General features: G+C 31.4%; 1 pseudogene; it reads right to left on the minus strand.

Annotated features, from left to right (window-relative positions):
- Positions 1–21,799: 21,799 nt before the first annotated feature.
- On the minus strand, positions 21,800–24,473 carry LOC149577907 (GDSL esterase/lipase At5g03610-like; annotated as a pseudogene).
- Between the last annotated feature and the right edge of the window lie 777 nt (positions 24,474–25,250).

Raw genomic sequence — 25,250 nt, forward strand, 5'->3', positions numbered from 1 at the left:
CTACACTCCCCATAATCATCAAAGCATTTACATCAAAATTTAGATTTTAGTCAAGAATTATATTTTTTTATTGCATGTATGTACATGTGTACACTTAGTTATCATTTAATCAAGAAATTTTATTTTATTTTTATTGCATATACATGTACATGTACGAATATTTATTTTTCACATTTGCATGAGCACGTTACAATGTACATTAGATATGGTCTCTAAGATAATTTGTTTTAAAATACATATGTATGTTACATGATTGTTCATTTAGCACCATACATTTAATGTTGTGTATTTATATGTACATGTGTTTCAAATTAAATTTAACTTTTAATTATTTTAATTTAAATAGACTTGTATGTTTATATTTGTATATATATGCATGTGCAGATCTCTAGATATTTATCACTCAGATTGTAGCTTCACATTCATATTCTCATATTTATTTTCATATATACATTATGGCATCCGGTTCTGGGGATCGTGCTCCTGCATCCTCAGGGGATGCTAGTGTTCGTGGTGGGGGTTAGAGTGCTGAGTCTAGTACAGCACGTAGATCGACCTCCTCCACCCATGATAAACAGCAGTTATTTAGAGATATAGTGGTGAGATTATCTCGTGCTATGCAGGTTTTGGATACCTTGCTTTCCTCTTCTACCACCCTCCCTAATAGGGAGAAGGTCATAGCGATGCGAGAGGAGTTATTTCGTATGATTCAGACAGTTGAATCATACAACCCTTTTGATGATATAAGCATTGAGACATTTTATTCTTCTTTATCTCACAATGTCACTGGCACTGTGAAGTACACACAGATTGACACTAAAGTTTCCACCGGCATGGTGAAAACCATGTTTCTATCTTATGCAGATCATCACAGAGTCAGAGGCTACTCTGTGACAAAGTGTACTGATCCACTCGTCGCACCATTGATGTATCCTCGTTAGTTGGCTACTCATCATAGATGGCCACAGAAGGATGAGTTCCCCCTATATTTTTGCAAACCATTGTTTGCAGAATTTCATTTACACTATGATGTTGACTATACAGATTATCTAGGGCATGTTGGGCAGGGTCAGGGGAGACTTTCTGACAGATTTAGACCCGTGGACACTCCTGCGCCCGTTAACAAATGGGAAATGGTGGGTCCAAACCTTTTGGTTATGCCGAGAGGTCCAAAGATGGCTACTGCAAGTGAGGGTGTTCCTGATGACACAATTAGGACACAGTTTTTTTTGAGCATCACCACCATTGCCACACAGTTACACGAGATTTCTTCTGATCGATGTAGCCAATATATGCTACGGTCTCAAGGTACCACTCCCACAGCTGCATCATTTAGCACACCTGTTGATGATGATTATGGAGTTGCAGGCATACCTTCTCCTGTAGACATTTCTGCAATCTTAGAGGTGGATGCATTGCATCGTTTGGCATCATATTTAGCATCTGATCTTTTAGATGCATATCAAGCATTATCTACACTCTCAGGGATTCCACTTTGTGACATGAGCTCTCAGATTAGACATATTTTGTCACGTGCAATAGTCCCAGAGGATTCACAGAGGCAGGAGGACATTCCTGCACCTTCTACTACTCCTACTACTACACAGGCCTAGGCTACAGCACCAGCCCCAGCTACTCAGGACCCTACAGCAACCCCTCCCCCTACTCAAGATCTCAGTGGCACCATACAGCCTGGTCTATTTACTTCCATGCTTTTAGATCAGGGCCACACTATTGACTTGGATGCTGATACTATTTTTTCATTACATGATTCAGATATCAGCAGATCGGCAGAGCATTACATAATGCTATGATAAATATCTCTATATGTTTAGATTTATTTTTATTATAGTAAATAATATGTCTATATGTTTAAATTAATGTATATGTGTGTGTTTGTGTATGTGTTATAGGGTTTGAGTGATAGTATGTTACGTTTTGTTGATCTGCAGACACCGACAAATCCTACACGTCATGAGTCCCAGGTATGTTACAATTTATATCAATATATATATATATATATATATATATATATATGATTTATATACATGTAGATCTTGATATAATTTGTCTGTACACATAATTAAATGGTTCACATGTTATCATTTGACACAGGGTTCAGATGCAGCTGACAGACCCTTTTGGGGACAAGGCCGAGGATCAGGAGGGGGGATGTAGCTGATTAGATCATATGTGGCCTTTTATTTTATTACACACATGTTATGTCTAGATACATATTTATATGGACAGTTTGATGTTTTATATGTTATTTCCATATGCATACATTTTATATCCAGACACTTTGATGTCTTATATGTTATTTTCAGATACATGGTTTATATGGACACTTTGATGTTTTATATGTTATTTCTAGATACGTGTTTATATCATGGACACTAAATGATGTTTTATATGTTATTTCCAGATACATGTTTATATGGAGATTTTGATGTTTTATATATGTTATTTCCAGACATTTGATCTACATGATCTATTTTTATTCATTTGATATGGGTACATTATATTCTCTAGATATATGCACATGCATGTTATTGATCTTTTAATGTAGACATCTATTTTATTGATCTTTTGATGTCTTCATCTTTTATGTAACTTATGTATGTGTTATGCACATGTTTCTATATGTTATTCATATTTTCAATATTCAAGTTTACATGTATATGTATAGTTATTCATCTTAATGCCTTAATCTAAGTGTAATTAACTATATATAATTTTAATGGTCGATGTACATAACAATATAACATATATTTAATGAAATGTCTTAATTAACTGTATAATTAACTATATTTAGTCTAATTATATTTAATGTAGATCATGTATTAACCATATTTAATGCCATGCCTTAATTAACTATAATTAACTATATTAAATCTAATTATATTTAATGTCTTAATAATTAACTCTATTTAATGGCATGCCTTAATTAACTTTAATTAACTATATTTAACCTAATTAACTATAACTAACTATATTTAATCCTATTAACTATATTTAATCTAATTATATTTAATGTCTTACTAATTAACTCTATTTAATGACTTAATTAACTCTATTTAATGGCATGCCTTAATTAACTATAATTAACTATAATTAACCTAATTAACTATAACTAACTATATTTAATCTAATTATATTTAATGTCTTAATAATTAACTCTATTTGATGACTTAATTAACTCTATTTAATGACATGCCTTAATTAACTATAATTAACTATATTTAATCTAATTATATTTAAAGTCTTAATAATTAGCTCTATTTAATGACTTAATTAACTGTATTTAATGACATACATTCTTAATTAACTATAATTAACAACATTTAATTAATAAAATATAATGTACATGTAATATGTAACATAGTTCATATAACATATACATGTAAGAAAATAACGATTATATACAAACATAAAGAATGTATCATATAAGAACATATAAAGATTATATGTACATACAAATACTAAAAAGGTTGTCTTAAGGGGAGGTCCTAAGAGACCTGGTCTTAAATGAGATATCCATGTCGAATTTAAATAAAAATAACAATACATGTCTAATTTTGCATATGCAAGATAAATGATCCAATGTACAAAAATTTATAAAACAAATATCCTATCAATATTAAATATGAAAGTATAAGAGCTATACAAGCATAACTCAACTAAAGCTCCACAAACAATGTATTGTTAGGATCCTCTCTACTTTTTATTATCTCTAGAAGTTTTTCATGTTCTTCAATAGGCAATTTCCACTTTTGATTTCCACGACGTCCTTTTCTTTGTACTGCTTCAAATTGTAATTTGGTTGCTATAACATGGTTACTGTAGTGTAAAACCTTTTCTCCAGGCTTGTATTCAATAAATTCAATACCACTACCAATTACCCTTGTTTGTTGATAATATGTTCCTTCAATAACAACTGATCCAATTGGATATGACTATTCATCAGCATCTATAGTTCCTTCTAGCAACTTGTGTTTTGCTTTTGTGCATCTTAAAAGATAATAGTCCACATTTTTTGCATTATCTGGTAAGGCTTGAACTGCAAAAATATCTCCTGCATGTATATAAAAAGATAAATATAAATTAATTTTAAAACAAATATACATGTATATTAATTTATATATATGTATATATGCACACAAACCTGCGACAATTAAATCAGAAATGTGCTCATAATCAGTTGAATATACAGGATCATGAATGTCAATGTCAATGTCGACATCTTCAAAAGGAGGCTTTCTAACTATCTCCTTCAAATCCCAATGTGAAACATATCCATTCTCAATATTTTCACATGCACTCACTTCTTTGTCCTTAATGCAGTCATCACAAAAACATGTTTTCTCTCTTACTTTAAGTACTGGAGGTTTATGGTTTCCTATAGTCATTACTTGATGTAAACTTCTAATTCCAAGAATCGTTTGACAATTGTAAGGATTAGATTGATCTATATCTGTTACAAATACAAAAACTAATTGTCATATTTCAAAATAAATATTTAATTAAAAACTCAACTTGATTTGAAAAAGACATTAAAAATAAATATAACTTAGTTCACCTTTCACCTCCCAAAAGTAACGCTTATTGTATTCAGTATCTAAAGTAGCAAAATGAACTTTGCACCATTCAACAATTTGATTTGCGCTCTCTATCCTATTCCCTGTATGTACATAAAATATGCATGTATATATAAAATTTAAAATATATGCTATTAGAGTATTAAACATTTACATTTAAAAAATGCATATATTTACCTGCAAGTTCATGTTGTCGAAGCGTACGTTTTATACATGCTCCTGCTCCATCATGCTCCCCTTTTCCATGTCCACTTTCAAAGAAATTCCATAAAAACTTAACATTGGTTCTAGCATGTTGCATTGCTAACCAATTAAATGCTTTTGCAAATTTGAATTGTCCTGTGAACGTGAAACATGATAAGTATCTACAATTATCCAAGTACATATATTAAATAGAAATAGACATGTCCAAATAAATACAAGTTAAAATAAAGTTAAATAAATGTGTAACTATTTCGTGTATACTAACCTGCACATCCATCAGACCAAATCCAGTGCTCTAAAACATTTATTACATGATTTCTGAGATCTTCAGAGAACATTGCAAAACAATGAGCCACATAACTCCTGTCATGAACTTTATCATCACTAATATAGAAACGAACCTCTTTGATGATGATGCATTCATTTTCATCCAATCTTTCTATCTAATCCACCTCAAATTGTGCATGTCTATAGATCACTTGCACAAATATTGCAACTTTTTTAGAATGATAATATTGGCTTTGGAGCTCTATATGAGGTGCAAATGTATAATTCTCAGAAAAATCTACAATTGAAAGTATACAACCAGGTGGAAAACAATATTTGGAATCATGAAACTGTTTAGCTTGCCATCGTGCACCATGACAATGTTGGATATGTGGATATATCAATGGACGGAACTTGGCCATGAACTCATCATAATGCAATTCACTCTCCTTCAATACAATTTTTCTGGATTCATCCCCTCTATTATTTTGGTATGTATCATATTCATATCTCATCCATGAAACTGGTGTGGATTCATTAATATTCTCAACTTGCATAATTTCAAAAAATTTGTGTAAATTTGCACAATCTTCACACTGATTTTTTATGCATTGCACTTTGAATTCATCTGAATCTTCTAATTTATCACATAATATGGACCTCACAAATTGTGTTGTACTACTAGGGATGACCAAATTAGGATCAAGTATTTCCATAACTTTTTAAAATGATTACAAGTGTAGACCAAATTCAACATGATTTCTACAACAACAAGTTTCTCGCATCTTATTTATGCGTACAAAGGAAGGATGTAAACTCTCAAAACTTCTCTGACATATTTTGACATTTGAAAATTCTTGCTTGAATGCTTCAAAAAGTTCACTTTGAGTTATATCTATGAAATGTTTTGGATGTTCAATTTTGGCCCCTGTTTCTTGATCTTTAATTTGTATAGTATCACGCTTGTTGGAAGAAACACGAGAATGTGTGGTCCAAAATTCAATAACTTGTCTTTTTACTTCTTCAAAAATCCTGTCTTTTCAAGGAACTCTACAAATATTCACCTAGTTATTCTCAATGTTATCATCTAGCATATTTCTCCTCTTGATGTATCTTTGGACAATTCTTCTAGATATATGTAGTACATCATAAATTGCACGTACCTATTTTCTATGTGTCAATTTTCTACTAGATATAGTAGTTATCAATGCTCTACGTGCATTACTCAAATCACCTCCTCGAGTTGTGTTGTCAATTTTGTAGTAAGCATTTTGCAAATTTTCAACTATTGTTTTATTAATATTATGAGCATGGCCTTTCCTGTTATCAACACCCAACAACTCTAAAATAGGTCTCATATCTCTTCTCCTAAATAACTTGACAAATAATTGTGCATGTCCAAATATACTTTTATCCTTGAAATATTCATCCCACATGTTCTGACAATGCTTTTTGATAGTGTTATCATTTATCATATCTTTAGATGGAATTTGGTTAAAAATTAGTTCTTCATCCAAATCCATCAAATTTTTTATGCTTTCTAATTTGTCTCTATCAATAGAGCTGCCAATTTCTTCCTCTTCATTACTTTCATTTTCTTCATGAATCTCATCATGTTCAGGAATTTTAGTAGGTTGGTTTTGAGCATGTTTTGTATGGCCTTTCATTTTTTCATCTCTTTTTCTATCATATTTCCTTGATCTTTTCCTTTTACTACCCATTGAATATTTCAATCTATAGAAAAAAAAAAAAAAAAAATTAGATTTCACTAAATATCAGCTAATGGTTCAATATATAATACATAAAAAAAAAAAAATTAGAAGAGAAAAAAAGCACCTTCAAAATATTCGATCCTTTTCAATATTGATTAAATCCGCAAAACAGTTGTTGAAAATTGCATCAAAATTAATTGTTTTTTGCAAATCTTCTTCCAATTTTCACTGTCCCTGTATATTTAATTTTTTTTAAAAGGGAAAAAATATTTTTTTATATCAAAAAGTCACATTAACCGCTAGTGGTTTCTCATGCCGATAGGAGTTTCGGCTAAAACGGTTACGGCCGAAATAGTTCTGGCCAAAACGGTCTATGTGGCAGCCAAACAAGCAAAAATTAGAACTTCTGTAAACATCTCACTTTGAAGGCCAATTTGACCTACTAAATTGAAGTATTTTTTTAAACTAAAAATATACTTTTGTAGTTCTCGGAGTCACGATTATGATTATATATTTTTTTTAAAGTTTTGATTATGAATAATATGTTATAATTTGAAAATATTACAAGTAGGTATCTTAAGATTTAGGAAGATGTCTATTCAAAAATAAGAAAAAAATAGTAAATCATGTTAAAAAAAAAAAATTATTTTTATGTTGCACTAGAGGAGAGAGTCTTCTTCAAGAATATGTAATTTGTTTTAAAAAATATGTAGATTTGATAAAAAAAAAGTTTGACGGGAGAAAAAAACTATCTATTTCTGATAACTTTGACTTTGACCAGTTATAACTTCAAAAATATTAGCCGAATTTCAATTTTTCTTTTTCGGTGCACCAAGTATACATGTTAACTCTATCATATTCCAAAATCAAACCAAAATATGAACATTTACATATATTTGTTTGACGGGAAAAAAACTCTATATTTTTAGTATTTTAAAAAAATTAAAAATACACATTAAAAATTCAAAAATAAATAAAATTTTAACTCAATTTTTTTTAAAAAAATTATAGACATAAACTTCATCCAATTTTACACATTTCATTAGTTTACATCATCTTCAAATTCTAAGCACAAATGCCACTTTCATTTCGTTAAAGTTGAAGACTTTAAATTTTGATATCACTTCTCCTTTATAAAAGGGACACATGTTTGTGCTTTTACCCACACGATTGGCATACATTTATTAAGGTAATTCATGTTATTTTGTATTCACTATATATTTATATATTGCATGTAGTTTCAATTGCATTCTTTTATAAAATATTGACAAGATCATTTTACAAATATTGCAGTACGTTCTACCTCTATCTCTCTCACACCACTTCGCCAACAATATCAAACAGGTTATATATGATCTTGGAAAATACATGAGGTGGTTGTCATCTAAAGAAATCAATAAAGAAGATATAACATATTGGAAGAGAAAAATTCCTCTTCTAATGTGTGAAATGCAAAAGTGTCTATCTCCAATTTTTTTTCAATGCACAAGAACACTACCTCATACATCAAGTTGAGGAGGATGGTTGAGAAGCACTTGAAATTTTTGAAAGGCTTTGTTCGACAAAGAAAATATCCCGAGGGTTCTATTGTGGAGGGATATATGGTATACCAGACCATGGTGTACATTAGTGAATATCTTCCTAAGTTTGCAGCAAAGATCCATATAGATCATATTTGGGATCCCAACTCAATTAACAAATTCGAAGGGAGTACTTGATGGAAAAAGGTAGATCGAGGAAAGTGAGATGTAAATCTAAAATTTTATTGTAGATAATTAATTCTTATAAATCTTCAATATAAGTTATTTTTAATTGGTGTATTTTTTTGAAACAGGTAGTCGAGAGTGGGATGCAATACATTTGTATATTGCAAACAATCTTGATTGGATGACGGAATGGATTGAACGATGTCAACAAAATGGTTGCTCATTAACATGGGAAGGTGTTGCTTCATTGGTTACAGAAGCTCATCATAATGGAGATTCCAATGTTATGCCAATGGTAGTTGATCTAGTAAAGGGTTTAAGAGGTGGAGAGGTATGTAGAAATTTATTAATGATCATAACTCGACGTATGTTTCGTATCAACTCACGATGCAAATAATTTACACACACTTCAAAAATTATAGGTCAAGCACCACAAAGCTATGTACTATCATGGCCACAAATTTTGCATAAAAAGGTTGGATGACACAAAGCAAACTTTTGATTCTCGGATAAGTACAGTTTTCGAGGTCACCAATATATCATCTAGAAATGACATACATCCTTAACAATATCAAAATCAATACTATGGTATCTTGGATGATATAATTGAGTGTGAATTTAACACCTTCAAAGTAGTTATATTCGTTGTCAAATGGTACAGGTTACGACTAAATCAAAATGATCCAGATAGAATGGTTATTCAACATGATGATGGATTTATAATGATCAATACAAGGTCATTTGAGCCAGTTGGAGATGAGCCCTATGTTCTTCCAAGCCAATGCAAGAAAGTGTTTTACTCAGAGGTTCCACATAAACAGGGTTGGTCATTTGTTGTTAGACATGATCCAAGAGGAAGGCCGATAAAGTATAATGTTATGGAAGAGGAAGCTATTGAAGATGACGAAGAAGCAGATGATGAAGATCAAGATGATGGTGATGACGATGATGGTGATGGTGGTGATGACGACGACGATGATGATGATGATGATGATGATGATGGTGATGATGATGATGATGATGGTGATGGTGATGATGGCGATGATGATGCCGATGATGATGGTGTTGATGGCGATGATGATAATGATGATGAAGATAATCAATGACTACAAACCTCATCACCCTTTCTGTTGACAATCTTGCATTCCATATATAAGGTAAATTTGTTCATGTTTACAATGTTGCATATTGTTCATGTTGTCTTCTAAGTTATTTTTAGCATACATGTATCATGTAATTTTTAGCTAACTTAAGATAAATGATTAACATATGTAGGAAATTTGATTACATATTTATTGTGTTCATTTCTAATGATTACAACATATGTTATTTATAGTTACCAATGTTTATGTTGTGTCTAATTATGACTCTTTTTGTAAATAGTCAATTGACTATAGGTACATCGTCATCCCTTTTGTTGACGATCTTGCATTCCATATATAAGGAAAATTTATTCATGTTTGTGATGTTGCCTATTGTTCATGTTGTCTTCTAAGTTATTTATAGCAAATGTGTATCATGTAAATTTGTTCATGTTTACACGTATCATGTAATTTTTAGCTAACTTAAGATAAATGATTAACATATGCAGGAAATTTGACCCGTTTGGTGTGGATTGTGCATAGTGACATGGATCAGTAGGTATAAGTCAATAAATAGACATAATTTTCTTATATTCTTCTTGTTTATCATAGAGCACGTATGGTATAAATAGACATATTATATAATCATATAATATATATATAGACAAAAAAGGTATGTATAGAAATATAATTGTATAATCACTTTCAACTTACTACATTTTATATTTGTCACTTTCACTTTCCATTTGATGGATTGCAGGACCCACCAAATAGGTACTTGTTAGATCTATCTACATCGAATGAGAGAAATGAGGAAATGGTAGATGAAAGCTCTACGTGTAGTATGGCTAAAATAGGGAGATCAACTAGAGGTCAAAAGAATAGAAAAAAATTTGATAAACACATGCAATTTTTCCTTGCTAATGGGGGGTCATGTTCTTATGATGATGAGACCAAAGGCGACATCAAGGTGCCCTTTTGGTACACACACATTGAGAAAGAATGGGTACCCAATGAGCTACCTCCAATTAACATAGATTTTTGTGTTAATGAGAGGATATATTGCATTGCTTGATCCTCATTACATGGTTTGGGTCTATTTTCCATGGATGGGATAAAGGTATGTTACAATAAAGTTGTTGAATTGTTCAAGTATGTCGGTCCATGTTACAATTACAATGATTGGATGCAGATTGTTCGATATAAAAAAAGTATGTGTAGGTATGGGGTATCAGCTAATTATATACAACGGAAAGAAAATGATCAAAGTAAAAAATTTGCTATGTACATTGATGGTAGACCAAAAGGAATAGGTAATATTGCAGGTTTTATAAATGGTACATGACCTTCTTCAACTAGTAAGCAACCCAATTGCATATTTGAGGTGCATGAGGGGAATGAAGTTTTTGTTTGTGCAATAAAATCAATAAGTGCAGGGGAAGAACTGCTAATTGATTACCATTTAAATCGCATAGATACAAACAAAGTTACTATCATGAGGGTTGTAAGTACTATTTACCATTTTGTTAATAAGTTTTTTTTGCTATCTATTGCTTTCAATTAGCTAAATTTTTTATGTTTAATCTTTGTGACAGGATGATATGAATCCGACAGATGATAGAGGTCACCAGGATGCTACTCCCACCCCTTCTTCAGCGAGGGTAAACCGTTTTGAAATTGTACAAATTAGATAGTTGGAAAATGTTATATTATTATGTTATTTTATTTAATATTTTTGAGTTTTTATGATAGTTTTACTGATATTCCTCTCACAATTTGATGTTCAGGATAAGGGTAAAGCACCAGCAGTAAGTACTGAGCCATTAGCTATGCCTTCTGATGAGGATATTGCTGAAACTCCCAATGTAACAACAATGTTGAAGAAAAAAATTTTAAAAATTAATTTAGAAATAATGAAAATTTTGGATGAGGCAAATATGGAATCCAAGGAGATGATGAAGAGGTTATCAAATTTGAGAGCGCAAGCTCGTCGTTATGAAGTAAGCAGTAATGAATCTTTAGTTATAACAAAATTTCAATAAAGATTTATATTTTATAATCTTATATGTTGTGAAGTAAAATATGTAATATGTGCAAAATACTTTATTGATGAAATTCTTTTAAAAGAGTTGTAAGAAACTTTAACTACTAAATTCTTGTTATACAGAATTTTTTGGCAACTAATCCACAACTTGGTCAAGGACAATGCGGTGAGGCTACTCCGACTGCCATTGGTAAAATAATCTTTTAGTTCACAAGTTAGAAGGAATTTTTTATTTCGAACATTCAAAAATTCTTAACTCTTACTTTTATTATTTCAGAATGTCTTTGCTAACAATGTATTGTTCAAGTCATCCAGTGCAAGAGACTCCTACGAGGTTGACGGATGCCCGTACGAGCTTGCTGACTGTAATGTCAGCAACAAGGGGACGTCTAGCTGGTAAATCCTTGTTTTTCTATATTTGGTTTTGTGTTAATTATGAGTTGATAATATGTACTTTAATCTTGAGTGCATCACATAGTGTATTATTTTTTTTGTGGTAGGAGATGCACCATCTCGTACATTGCCAAATGCGGATCATAGTGCATGTATTGGTGATAATTCACCGTCATTTCTTGGAGCTACAAGTGTTTCTAGCACGGGAGCTATGCAAACATCATTGTTGATTGATGATGATGAATCAATGCCTTTGAAATGTCCTAAGATTCCAGGTACTTTAAATAATTATTTTTTATATTGTAATAAGGATTTTCTTGCAAGACGTAAACATGATAGGAAGTCATGAATGAAAGGGCTTTTGATGTGGAGTGATGCCTCATGACCTTCTTTAGTATGTCGTATTGTGTAAGTTATTTAATTATTCTAGAGTTCCCTTTTATTATGATTTTTGTAGGATCATCTGAATTATCAATGACCTTTTGTCTATACCAATAATTCTCTAGTTTAGTAATTCGGTACATTGCAATTTCATGCTTTCAGTAGAAGATACTAACCAATTTTTCTATAGAGAACCAAAAGTGGGAGTCTTCTTTCATATTCAATGTTCAGTTTTCAATGATTTCCCACATCATTGCTATTGCCTGTTAGAGTTTTAGAGTGCTAACTTTCAGCTTCACTATCTATTTTAGCAATATTTGTTTTCTGTAACACCCCGCTTGGGAACCCAAGAGAAATAAACCTAACATGTTACAATGTTTACTGAACTTTTTTTTTTTTTTTTTTTTTAAATAAGTTTTAAAAACATCAAGATAACATTAATGCGGAAGCAACATGAACATACACATCAAATACACATTTGCAATTATAGATATAGTTTCAATTCCTCAAGGGTTCCTTTACGTTGAGTCACATTTAATAATTTTAAATTAATTAGTTTAAGTTCCAAGTACAATGTCTCAAGATCATAAAGGAATAACAGATACATAATCGCATAAGCAAATGCATAAGTATAAACAATACAATGAAAGTACATCCAATTAATAACATCCACTGCACATGTCGCAGGGTATGTGAGAATAGATACAGCACATCATAATACATGATAACATATATACATCATCAAAAAAGAAGTCTCTAAGATAAGAAATAAGAATGATAAAGGTACATCTTCTGCAACGAACATCCAACAGCTAGCAATGTGAAGGGAAACCCAAATGGTAAGAATACACTACCTCCCGACCGCATGGTTACCTAGTCAGGCTTCCACTCCCACCGTGCAGGGAAGATAATGAACGATCCTCATACAGCTAATCAAACATAAAACATTCCTAGGCAAGGTACCCCTAATACCCAAAACTACCTCAAAGGTAACACATACTACTCAAGAAGATAAAATAATCCAAAAGTAAGAACACTCAATCCAATACCGACACCACATAACCAAACATCATACATGAACCAAGTATAAACCAAATACCAAGATCATAAGATAAAGTCAACGAAAGATAATCACCTCAAGTCAAAAACCACATATCAAGAGAACATCATCCATGAATCACCAATCATCCTCAATGAAAGTAATAACCACAATAAACACATCCAACAATAAATACACCACCAGAGGTACACATAATCTACAGAGATCTACAGAGGAGACTTAGGCTACATACTAGGGAGTGTCATCACATGGCTTCTTGAGTTACCCTGGACTGATCTCTTAATAGACCCCGAACCCTCAAGCGTTGAGTTACCCTGGACTGGTTACTCTGAACCCCAGACCCTCAACATCACACATATGGAAACTAGAAAGCCCTCTCAAGAAGATGAGGCACTCATCTTATTCCCATCCTTAGTCTATACAAGCACTCAAGGCATGGGTAGATCAAAAATCTCTAACTTATCTTTCTAGTGTGTTCCCCCCCAAAAGTTTTAATTACTAGATTATCACTTATTACATAACTTGTATTAGGTTACCCCGGCACTGACCACTTTGGGTCCCAGACCCCTATGCAAGCCACTCCCAAGTCACGTACCTAGACAACCTCTCCTAAGCACATAGAAACATAGTTGTGTCCCATACAACAACACCCCTAAAGATCAAACTGGGTTCCTTAACAGGCAACCTGATAATAAGATGGTTCTCCCATCCAAGAACACATAAAAGCTCCACAAGATAAACCTCATAAATATAATCTCCAATATGAATCACAAAACACATCATAACATCCAGCCACATAAATAGTATACAAGAAATCTCACAAAACCTCTGGTGTAAATCCTAGATTGGTCAACATCTAATCAACCTCAAAAATCTAGAAGTATAGATAGTACAAGCAAACGGTATGATTTTATAGTTTGCGTTTGATTTGAGAATACACCATAGAGTCAAAGATAAAGTTTCAGTTGCATTTCAAAGAATATTTTTAAGTTTATAATATTCTCAATTTATTAAGGTCGTTTGCTATCGATAATTTAAATAATTTCAATACTTGATTCAAATATCTTTCTTTTATTAATTATCCTTAGTTAAAAAGATTTTAACTAATTTAATTAATACATATATATTTTAAACAAAACCATTCTAATATTATTTAATTATTTATTAACTAAATAATACTAATGACAATACTTATTAATTAATTATAAAAATAAATAAATTTTAATAACGTTTATTAATCAAATTTATTAATTAAAATTTTGTTGAATTTAATATAATTATAAAAGAAATTTATTAATAATTATATTAAATACCAAATAAAATCGATTAATAATTTTTTTTAATTAAAATCTTTAAAAACTTTTTTAAAAATATATATTTTTATAACATATAAGAGTAATTAAAGGCCCGCCGGCCTGTTACCTGCGGCAGTAGGAAACCCTGCTGCGCGCATCAGCAGTACAACTGCTGCCTGTGGCAGTAGAGGTACCGGCTGCCGCGACCCATTAAAGCCACCGGCGGGTACCATGCGGCAAGTTTTTTTTAATGTATGAAAATTCCCTTTTAAAAAAAAAAAAAATCGTCCATTATTATTATTATAATTTTTAAACAAATTCAATTTATTTATAATAATTCCATAGTTTAAAAAATAACCAACACAATCTTTTATAATATTTTTAACAATAAATTATTTTTTATTTTTTATTTTTTTAAATTTATTTTAATTTATCATATATATATATATATATATAATATAAACAGTTTCCATCTAAATCTGATAGGACGAATATGGGCAATGATCAAAAATTTTCTTTCTAAATTAGAATTTACCTTTCTTTCAAACCCCACGTGATTTAAATTAATTTTCTCTACGATTTTCTTTGGTAAATATGAATAATGAGAGACTAATTTCAATCAATCAGATCTGAACAACAATCAAGATGACAAACAGAATTTCAACCACACAAACAAACACGAAGCAAACAGATATTTCCAATTTGAAAAAGCATTCACGGGATTTCAAACCCTACCTCGTACTGATGCTAAACTTTGACAATAAGATGAAAATTCCTACGCAAAATCCTTCAAGCCACGAGAAATTCCTTTCTTTCGCAAACCCTCTGAGTTGCTCTCCAAAATCTGTGTCCGTAATAATGACCCCAAAACCCTCTAATATAGAATCTAATTACCTTTTAGGGTTTCTGTCCCCACAACTCTAAAATTATAATTATTTTATTTAATTCATTCATTCATGCACAATTAATTTTCTTTTTAATTAAGATATTCTTTTATTATTCCTTTCATGCACGTTAAGTGAATTATTAAATTACTTTATTTAATTTTCCACTTGACTTCGCTTTAAATTAATTTATTAAATTTTTAAATCTCATGCACACTATAATAAAATATCTTAATCAAGTTCACATATTTTATCTTTTAAATTAATTTCTATATCTTAAACTCATTCATGCAAACTTAAATCTTTTTTCATAAATTAATATCTTTTCACTTTTTAATTTATTTTTGAACGTTTAATTTGATAAATATTTATTAACTTAAATAACAATAATATTTAGCATTTATTTAAAAATGAACTCTAAATATATTATTATTAAATTAAATAAATATTATCACGTTCTACATTTATTCTTAAAACTTTTATCTTCAATTCAATTCTTTATATTTAATTAATTTCTCAATTAATTAAATATAATTAAATATTCAAAATATCATAATAATTTTCCATTAAATTAAATCATTAAGTTAATCCTTTAATTAGACTTAATTAATAGAAAATTCATCAAAGACTCACAAAACAACATACGCACAAAATACTCACGGGTTTAAAAAGGGTAGACAATCTGTTACGAGTCCTCCTTGCAGGACAAGTATTTTAGGCTATGGCTAGGATTGGACCTGATCATTATCTTCCCATTCTCACCATTTGAGTATATGTAATAGGGCACCCTCATCCTGACAATTTAGGGAAGTTGATGCCCGGTATCTGCATCCTGCATAAAAGACGAGCATGTACATGTATATAATTATATCTAAACTAAATAGACAATGGCAGGGAGTGGTTCATCATGTAGATCCTGACTAGCAGGTGACTACGACTCCCTCCCTTAACCACATCAAACATATCAGACAGAAAGATAAACACGCGCACCATACACATGCACATATGGGGTAAGTATCATAAAAATCACAAGTCTAACATCAAATGCGTACATATAATAATGCATCTCTATCAATACAACATAATCATCATTAAAGACATCATGTTAACATTTTTATGAAAGAAACCACATTTACTAACTAGGAATCATCAAAATATCATTAACAACACATGAATGAAATCAACTAAGCAATAATAACTGATACATTTGTAATCAAAGTCATGAAATAATATCATAGTATTATAAATCCAATATCTCTAAAACTAATCAATGAATAAAATCAGCCTAAGGAATTTGACAATGATAACAGAAATGCGATCTAGGGGCAGACACTACATTTTCCATAATATCCCAGGTATGATTAGTCACAACATCAATTAAGAATGACAAAAAATGAAGGTCATGGCAAGTTATATGTATTATGAACTATATTTTTTTTCAAAGTATACTATTTAATATAGTCATAGTACATTTTTTAGTTTCAGAATGTTAGCAACAGAACCTTGGTAGAGTTTGACTAGTTTTAGACATTTTTAAATTTTTTCCAAACTTCTTTTTTGGTCAATTTTGGTCAAGTTGATCCTCCAAACCTGAAATAGATCACTCAAAATATGAAATGTATCTCATTTTATGTATTTTTTATTCACTATGAAAATTATTCTTCACATGATTCATTTTAATGGTTCTTACTATTAATTATCCCATGACATTTTTTGCAGGAAATGATACATTTTATAGGAGGCTTTATGACCTTACACTACGAAGATTCAGGCCCACCATACGTAAGAGGTGGAACATCATAACTGAACTAATTTTATCCCAATTTTTTTTCATATCATTAATTGGTGCAACATTTTTCCTTTCATTTGGGTCTTTTCTTATAATAGCTATATCTAACAATTTTGTGTTTTTTCTTAAAAGGTGGAACTACCAAGATAAAAAATTAAAAGATGAGCTCATCAAAGATATAGAGCATGAGTTTGGTAGTAATACTTTTGATCATAAGAAATTGTTACAAAAAGCTTCTAGACATCTTAAGGTTGTGAGGGACACATATAGAAAGAGTCTCATCCTAAACCCGAAGTACGAGCATCCTCCCTTTGTTTCAGTGAGGAACTAGAATAAGTTCATTTTGGATGCAAAGGAGAAAGGGGAACGTCCAAAAGAAAGTACACCAGCAAATCCAAAAAGGTATGCAATAGTATTAACTACTAGTACATTAATGAGCAAATTTAGGGTTCAACTTCAATATCAACAATTTCAACTAGCTCAATTTAATCTATCTATTGATGAAAGGTATGTAATTCACATGTTGACACAATTGCTTTCACCCTATTATGAATGCTCTCTAAAATTTGGGCATCTAATAAACTGTGGTGGTTGATTGCACATAGAATGCCTGTATATAATTGTGAGGCCTCGCCCTGACCCTTCATAGCTACACTATTATTTTGATACTCACGACTCGAGATGTCGAGACATTATCTGATGCTTAGAACATATTATATTATTTCATCTTGTGTGATGTCACTTCTAGATATTTGATGTTCATCATTTAAGGTTTTAGGTATATGTATGTTGATGAATTAAGTAAAATGTAGGATTAACACATTGATTTTTGGAATATTTATGATTAAGGATATAAGTAGGATGAAAGAAACCCTGACTGATGTATGTTTCAATTTATGTGAATTTCTGATACATATATACATATGTACATGTGATTTTTGGGACTACTGATGTGTGCAATGAGTGTGCAAATATGTTAGTCGAGAAAACCAACGGAGGAACAAAACTGATCTCTATGTGCTAATTTTGGAAACCTTGTTGTTCGTAATTAAATTGAGATGTATGTATGTATCCTTATGTGATCAGTAAATGTTAATGTTCGTAACTATGTTTCTTTAGTGTCGCTTGACATTCATGATTTTTTTATGTTCTTCAACATGCTAGCTAGGGTTAGCTATGTAACCTTTGGACCTAAGTCGGATTAAGTTAGTTTCTTTTTGCTAATTTGGTTCTTAATTGAGTTTAGTCACCCTTAATCTGAATTAGTGCTTAATCTGCATTTTTGAGTTATTAGATGGTCCTATTTAATTCCTAGTTTTTGTTTGGCTCTTAACCTATTCCTAAGGCTTTAAAACATGAAATAATTATACCCAAGGGGTATGGGTATGGGTTGGGGGTCTTTTCCAACCCCTAAGCCCCTTTTTTTGACTTTTGAGATCACTCAAAAAGTCTCATTTTACCTTTGTGCGAAAATTGCAAGTGGTTACCATGAGTTGCCTTACCTCACCTCCACTTAGTGGTTAACCATAGTGTGGGTTAAGTTAGGAGCTTCTAGATTTGTAGGTGGGTGAGTGAAGTTATTGATCCCTTTGGTGGTTGAGTTTGAGGCTTATTTAGAGGCCCTTCTTGGACTAGTTGAGGTTGTTACCCAATCTCTACATTTAGAGAGGATTTTTTGAAGATTGAAGCAAGGAAGGGGAAAGCTCTACTCAAACTTGTTCATTTGCCATTACCTCTTTGTGCAGGTAGGAATTCTCATCTCCCTTACTCGGATTTTCATGTTTGTTTCATGCTTATGCTACCTTTTTGTTGTTTGAATGCTTGTATGTATGTGGGTATGTTGGGAAGGTTTGAAAACCATGCTTTTTGAATGTTTTCCTTTCATGTTTATGTTTGATTTTTGTGATGTTCATGCTTGGGTGTTTTGGCATTACTCACCCTTGGAGAGGGCAGAAGTGGCCAATTTTGGGAAAGGTCCTTTTAGTTGGACTCCAACAGTGTAGAGTCTCTTCTCAGGATGAGAAGAGGGAGAGAGGGTAGGGTGTTATGGGCCCCTACCTATCAGCACAAACCACGTATGAGTTTTTGACACGTAAGAATGGAAAAACGAAAGTTCTTGATTTATAGCCCCAATTGGGCACCTGGTTTGGTGTTGTGTCTGACATCTCCTGTTGGAAAAATCCACCTTTCCCTAGTTTTGATTCATTGTGAATCCTATTGTGATAACCTTGTATGAATATGCATGTTTGAATTGTTTCTTGGTCATGCTTGTTGTCACTTGATTAGTTTCTGTTCCCTCCATGGTTCTAGAAATGTGTTACAAAAATTGTTATGAATCCCTTGATGAGGGTCATGAAGAAAATTCAATTAAATTGTTGTAATTTGGGATTGATAACCTATGTAATCTGTATTTCAAACTTTGTTGTAATGGCAACGAAGCTGGGTTTTCTTCCTGGTTCTTTCCTGGCTAAGCCTTTGAATCAGGTTTGCCAATAAAATTGGTGATTGAGTATTAAAAAAAAAAAAAAAAGGTGTGCCAAGAGAGCAAAAAAAACTCTCTAATTTTTGTATGGGGAGCAAATTTAAATTCTCCCCTTGAGACAGAGAATCTAAGAGATTCTCTTAATATCATTTTTTCTTTTTGAATATTGTATTTAAAATTAAAAATACTAATCAAATAAACAAAGAAAGATAAAAAGAAGAAATTTTAACTAAGCTAAATATCCTAAATATCTAGTTTCTTACCTATAAAACTTTATGGATTTAATGCTTCCCCTTATCCCCTTGTTGGACGCAGCTTTTAGAGGAGGTTTGAAAAGACTTATGTTGCTAAATTTAAAACTAAGTCAACAAAATGTAATGATGATGGGGTGATATCACCTCATCCCCATCATCTCTGTTGGTACGCTCGTCTCTTTTATTAAGGGAAGGTTTAAATCAAAGATGTTATATATATTTTTAAGCAAACCTTGTATCTCCTCCTTGGGCGTCAACTTGGCCCTCAACCATGACAAGATAGGAAGGAGGGGGACAAGACCTGTTGAAAGGACCCTTGGATCTGTCACGCATTCCTAGGAATCTTCCATTACTATAGCCTTGTCATGATTCCTTTTTGGGGTTTAGCGCTGAAGTTTTCTCTCCTTGTTTTGGGATGGAGATTTCTTCTTTTCTTTCAAACCTGTGCTTGCTTTTCATAGTTGCCACCTCACCTGACAAGTTGTGTCAGTACTTGTTTTTGCTTGGGCAACGAGTTCTCATTTCTTGGAAAGCGCTTGGTTGATGCACAGTGTTTCCAAACGGGGGTCGATTTGACTTGTGGGATAGAGTAGGAGTTAAGGGTTAGTATAGGTGTTAGCATAGGTTAGTGTTAGGTTAGTGTAGATGTTAGTTAATGTGTTGTGTAGTTAGATGTTATTGTTTTTAGATAGTTTTAGATTTAAATTATGTTAGTTTAAGAAAGTTTTAAGTTAGATTTTTTTTCATTATGTTTTTTAATAGTTTTTTTTGTTCCAAATGTTAATGTATATTTAGTAGTATTAGTTTTTTTTTTAGCATGTTTAGTTAGTTTTAAATTTTTAATTAAGATTTAAAGTTGTGTTAGATTAGTATGTGTTAGAGTTAAGTTTTATTTAAAGTTTAGTCAATTATTTTCTTTGTGGTTAGATCAAATTAGATTTAGATAGTTTTAAATCAAATTAGTTAGTTGTTAGTTAATTAAATTTATGTCTAGTTTAAGATTCACATTAATAACATTTAATTTAAATATTGTTTTTAGTGTTTTGTTTTAATTATTATAAATTGTTTTAGTTCATCCTAAATTAAATAAAGTATGGAAAGGTTAATTAAATTTTGTTATTAGTGCTTAGATTGTAAGAGGGAGTTAGAGATTAGTTCTATTTTAGTAGGATCTTTTTATCAATTTATTTAGATAATGTTACTTAGTTTTGTTTAGTTAAAATCTAAGTGCGGGTTGCTTTGGAAATCAATTAATCTCTTTATTTTGTGATAATTTTAATCTAATAATGATTGTCAATGTCAATTTAATAATGAGCATATTAATTTAACGAAAAAAAACTTTCCCTCTCAAGATATGTAACTTCAGTTGAAATGTAGAGAACCTCTTCTTTAACTTTGGTCGCAAACTTATCAACATAGAGCTTTCTAATTATTATAAATAAATAAAATTATTTGTGTGTTTTTTTGCCCTCATAGTTTGGGCATGACAACAATTGTATATATCTCAATCTGGGCATAAATCCTACATAAGATATAAATAGTGCGCTTATAACTTCACATATAGCTATATTATGTCTTGAAAATATAGTAATGCTCAACTACATGTACCATAGCGTAATGTGTTAGCAGTATAGGTGATAAATGATATTCAGTCAATGTAATGACAAGTACATGAGCCATCTTGAACAAACCCACAATGAGAGTAGTGAAGATTTATCATCACTTGCCATCCTATCTAAGTAGGATGGTACCAATCAAAAAAGAAAAATTCTTCTTGAGACTTGCACAGATGAAAAAGAGCTCTTCCTCGTTCATCATAATCAGCACAGCCAACAATGGAGCTGCTCATGTTTCCATCTCTAGAACAGCATGATCTACTCATCTCATGGATTCCTACTCAATACACAATACAAAAATAAGTCAATCAGTATCCTCATGTATTTATGTAATCCTATAATTATGGCTCTTAAATAGATACACTGTTTAGAAGGAAAACTTGAAAAAGATAATCTTGAAATTATTGACTACACTATAATCAATGTCTTTACCATATGCAAATGGGTTGAAGATAATATGAGAGAAGGCTGCAAAGAAATCAAGGATGAGGAAGTTGGCATCTTCAAGCTCCCTTAGCTCTGAAATGGCTTGTGATAGATATTTGTTGTGGGTGGAAACTAAGTCCATTGTTGTGTTCAAACATACTACTCTAGACTATAAGTAACTTGGTTTGTAGTCAAATGGCATGTTATTTGATACCAAAAAATTCCTTAGCCCAAGATTATATAGCTCTGTGAGTTGCAATTTCATCTCTGCTACAACACTCTTCACAAACTTCTCTATTCCCTGTAAACATAACCCTCCGTCACATATTTTTTTAAATCACATTTGAATCATTCTAGTACAACATGACAATTAATAATATCATATTTTCATAATCTATTTTTAAAAAATCTTTTTTCGTTTCTGGATTTGATTGTGTAAGTTTTATTAGTATCAATAGATCGCACTATGTGATCCATCATCAGAATGAGAGAAGGATGTAAGATATGATCCATCGTCAGAATGAGAGAAGGATGTAAGATAATTCTTTCATCCTGATGATAGATCACAGAGTGGATCCGAAACATTGATACTAAAAAAACTTCCACAATTAAATCTAGAAACAAAAAAAATCATTAGAACATAGCAAGTTTGGTGATATTTATTCTTACCATTGTGGTAACATTTGTAGCAACATAATCATTTCCATTCTGAGTGAGAAGTGCTATTGAGTGCTTCAGATGATGAGAACCATATTTTTGAGATATAATGGAATCCTTGAAATTCCCAACTTGGACACTTAGCTTTGGAACTCCAAAAGTATCAAATACCCCAATGTATGCTACTCCAAAGTTTATGCCTTTCCTTGCTTGTATATGATGGCTTGAACTTTTTAGAACCTTGTAGGTCACTAGAGATGGAAGACCTAAGATTTGGGCTGCATAAATTTAAGAAGAAACACAAACTCTGGTAAATGCATTCACCTATATATTTAAAACCATGGCAATATAATCATAAATAAAAGAAGTATTTTAATCAATGAGAATAGATTTTTACAATCTATGAAAATTATTTGCAAGAGCTTCTGGATTTGATTTTGTATAGTTTTTTAAGCATCGACATTTTGAACCATTATCGGGATGAAATCAAGCATAAGAGAGATGAAACCAAGCATAAGAGGCCACAAGAAAAAAGATACACAATCATAGAGCACGAAGTTTGATTTGAAACATACATGCTTAAAAAAATATACACAATCAAATCCAGAAGCTCTTGTAGATAAGCATTTTAATGTTAATAGATTAAGAAAATAGGATTGTTCCGGTCCATGGCTCAGAGTATACAAGAGAAGCACTACTGGAGAGAACTTGTCATAGTTATCAAGACTTTAAAATTGAAAATTGCTTGTTCAATTTTAATATAATTGTATCCTAAAGAGAGCATCAATTATGAGGAGTTATATGGATGGATTGAAAAAGGATTTTCAAAGGATCCTATAGTGCAATCCTAAAGGGTCAACGGTTTTTTTGTTTCATATGATTACTTTGAAAAGTTTTGGCTTGCCTTCCAAATGCAATTTCAATAAGATTTTTTTGATAGGATTTCTATATCTTATAAATTTTGGGGGAATTTCTAGGTTCACAGTGCAAAATATAAATATACAAAATTGCAGACGAGACCCTTAAGCATTATCATACTTAGAAAATTAGAAGTCAATACCATGATCTATAATCATTATATAATTAGAGAGAAGTCAAACATATACCTATATTAGCTGATGGTGAAAAGCACTTGGAAACCCTAGTACATAGCAATGGAAAAGTTTGAGGCAATTTGACTTCTATTTATGTTGCCTATTCAAATATTTTGGGCTAAAATATGCAACAACAGTTCCTGATATGAACAATAGTTTCTGATATGGACCTTTGAGATCATAAGAAATTGATTTTGAGAAAGATTACCTAAATAATCAGTAAGAATTCTGCCAGATGATACCCTGCCTGATGGGTGCCCAGGCCAAGTGATACCATACAAATATTTCCATGCTGAAACTATGCTATTTTTCATACTAGGATAGTAATTTCCAATGTCTGCATATGAATCTCCAAAAAAAAAAAGAGCTTTTGTTTCATCTCCACTGCATATACTTACAAAAACAACACTTCAATCAATGACCAAACTAAAATTATATACAAATTTTGCAATAAGAAAAACAATTATCAATCATTACCCATTAAAACTAGCAGAAACACCAACAAGATTGATGGCATTTTGGCAGTCATTTTTCATGACCTTCTACATCTATGGTCAACAAAGTTGATTGTTTGGTTTATATGGCAAAATCATCTGACTTGTTTGGTCAAGACGAATGTCTACAAAGTTTTCAAAGACCTTCTGGAGGAGTTCAAAATTAGAAGCTTGAAGATTGAGTTTACATTAAAAGCTTAAGAAAAGTAGAGAGATGTTGTGCTAAGTAAAACAAAACTTCTATCAATCAATAACCACACTAAAATTACATCCAAAAATCTTAATATGATAAGCAATTCTTATTCATTACCAATTACCAATTACCAATTACAAAGAGTACCAAGAATATTGATGACATGTGGGCAACCATATTTGATGACCTTCTAGATCTATTATGGATAAATAGCATGATTACATGTCAATTAAAGGTATGATGCTATAATTGCTTCCCTTTTTTCATATTTTTGGTGGAACATGCTACTTTATGCTAAAACCTTCATACCAATATATAACAATTGACTAATTAGTACTCATCTTTATATCTATATCATCTAACATATTTCAAACTTTTCATAGGTTGCAAGACACATCAAAGGAAACAAAGGCGAGGCTGGAAAAGGTTGGGTAGCACAAACTTAGCTCTGGGGGATATTCGAAAATCAAAGCACACATTGTAAGTAGAAATAAATGAATTGCAAAGAAAAATTATTTATAAAATGCAAATGATTTTTTTAATTAATAAAAAAATGCAAGGCATTGATTTTAATTTGGAGGCCACGGAAAAACACAAAAAAATTACCTTCAAGCAAGGC

The sequence above is a fragment of the Cupressus sempervirens genome, chromosome 1 (genome assembly GCF_028749045.1).
Source record: "Cupressus sempervirens isolate cs-2001-9-10 chromosome 1, ASM2874904v1, whole genome shotgun sequence".
In the NCBI taxonomy this organism is placed as follows: Eukaryota; Viridiplantae; Streptophyta; class Pinopsida; order Cupressales; family Cupressaceae; genus Cupressus; species Cupressus sempervirens.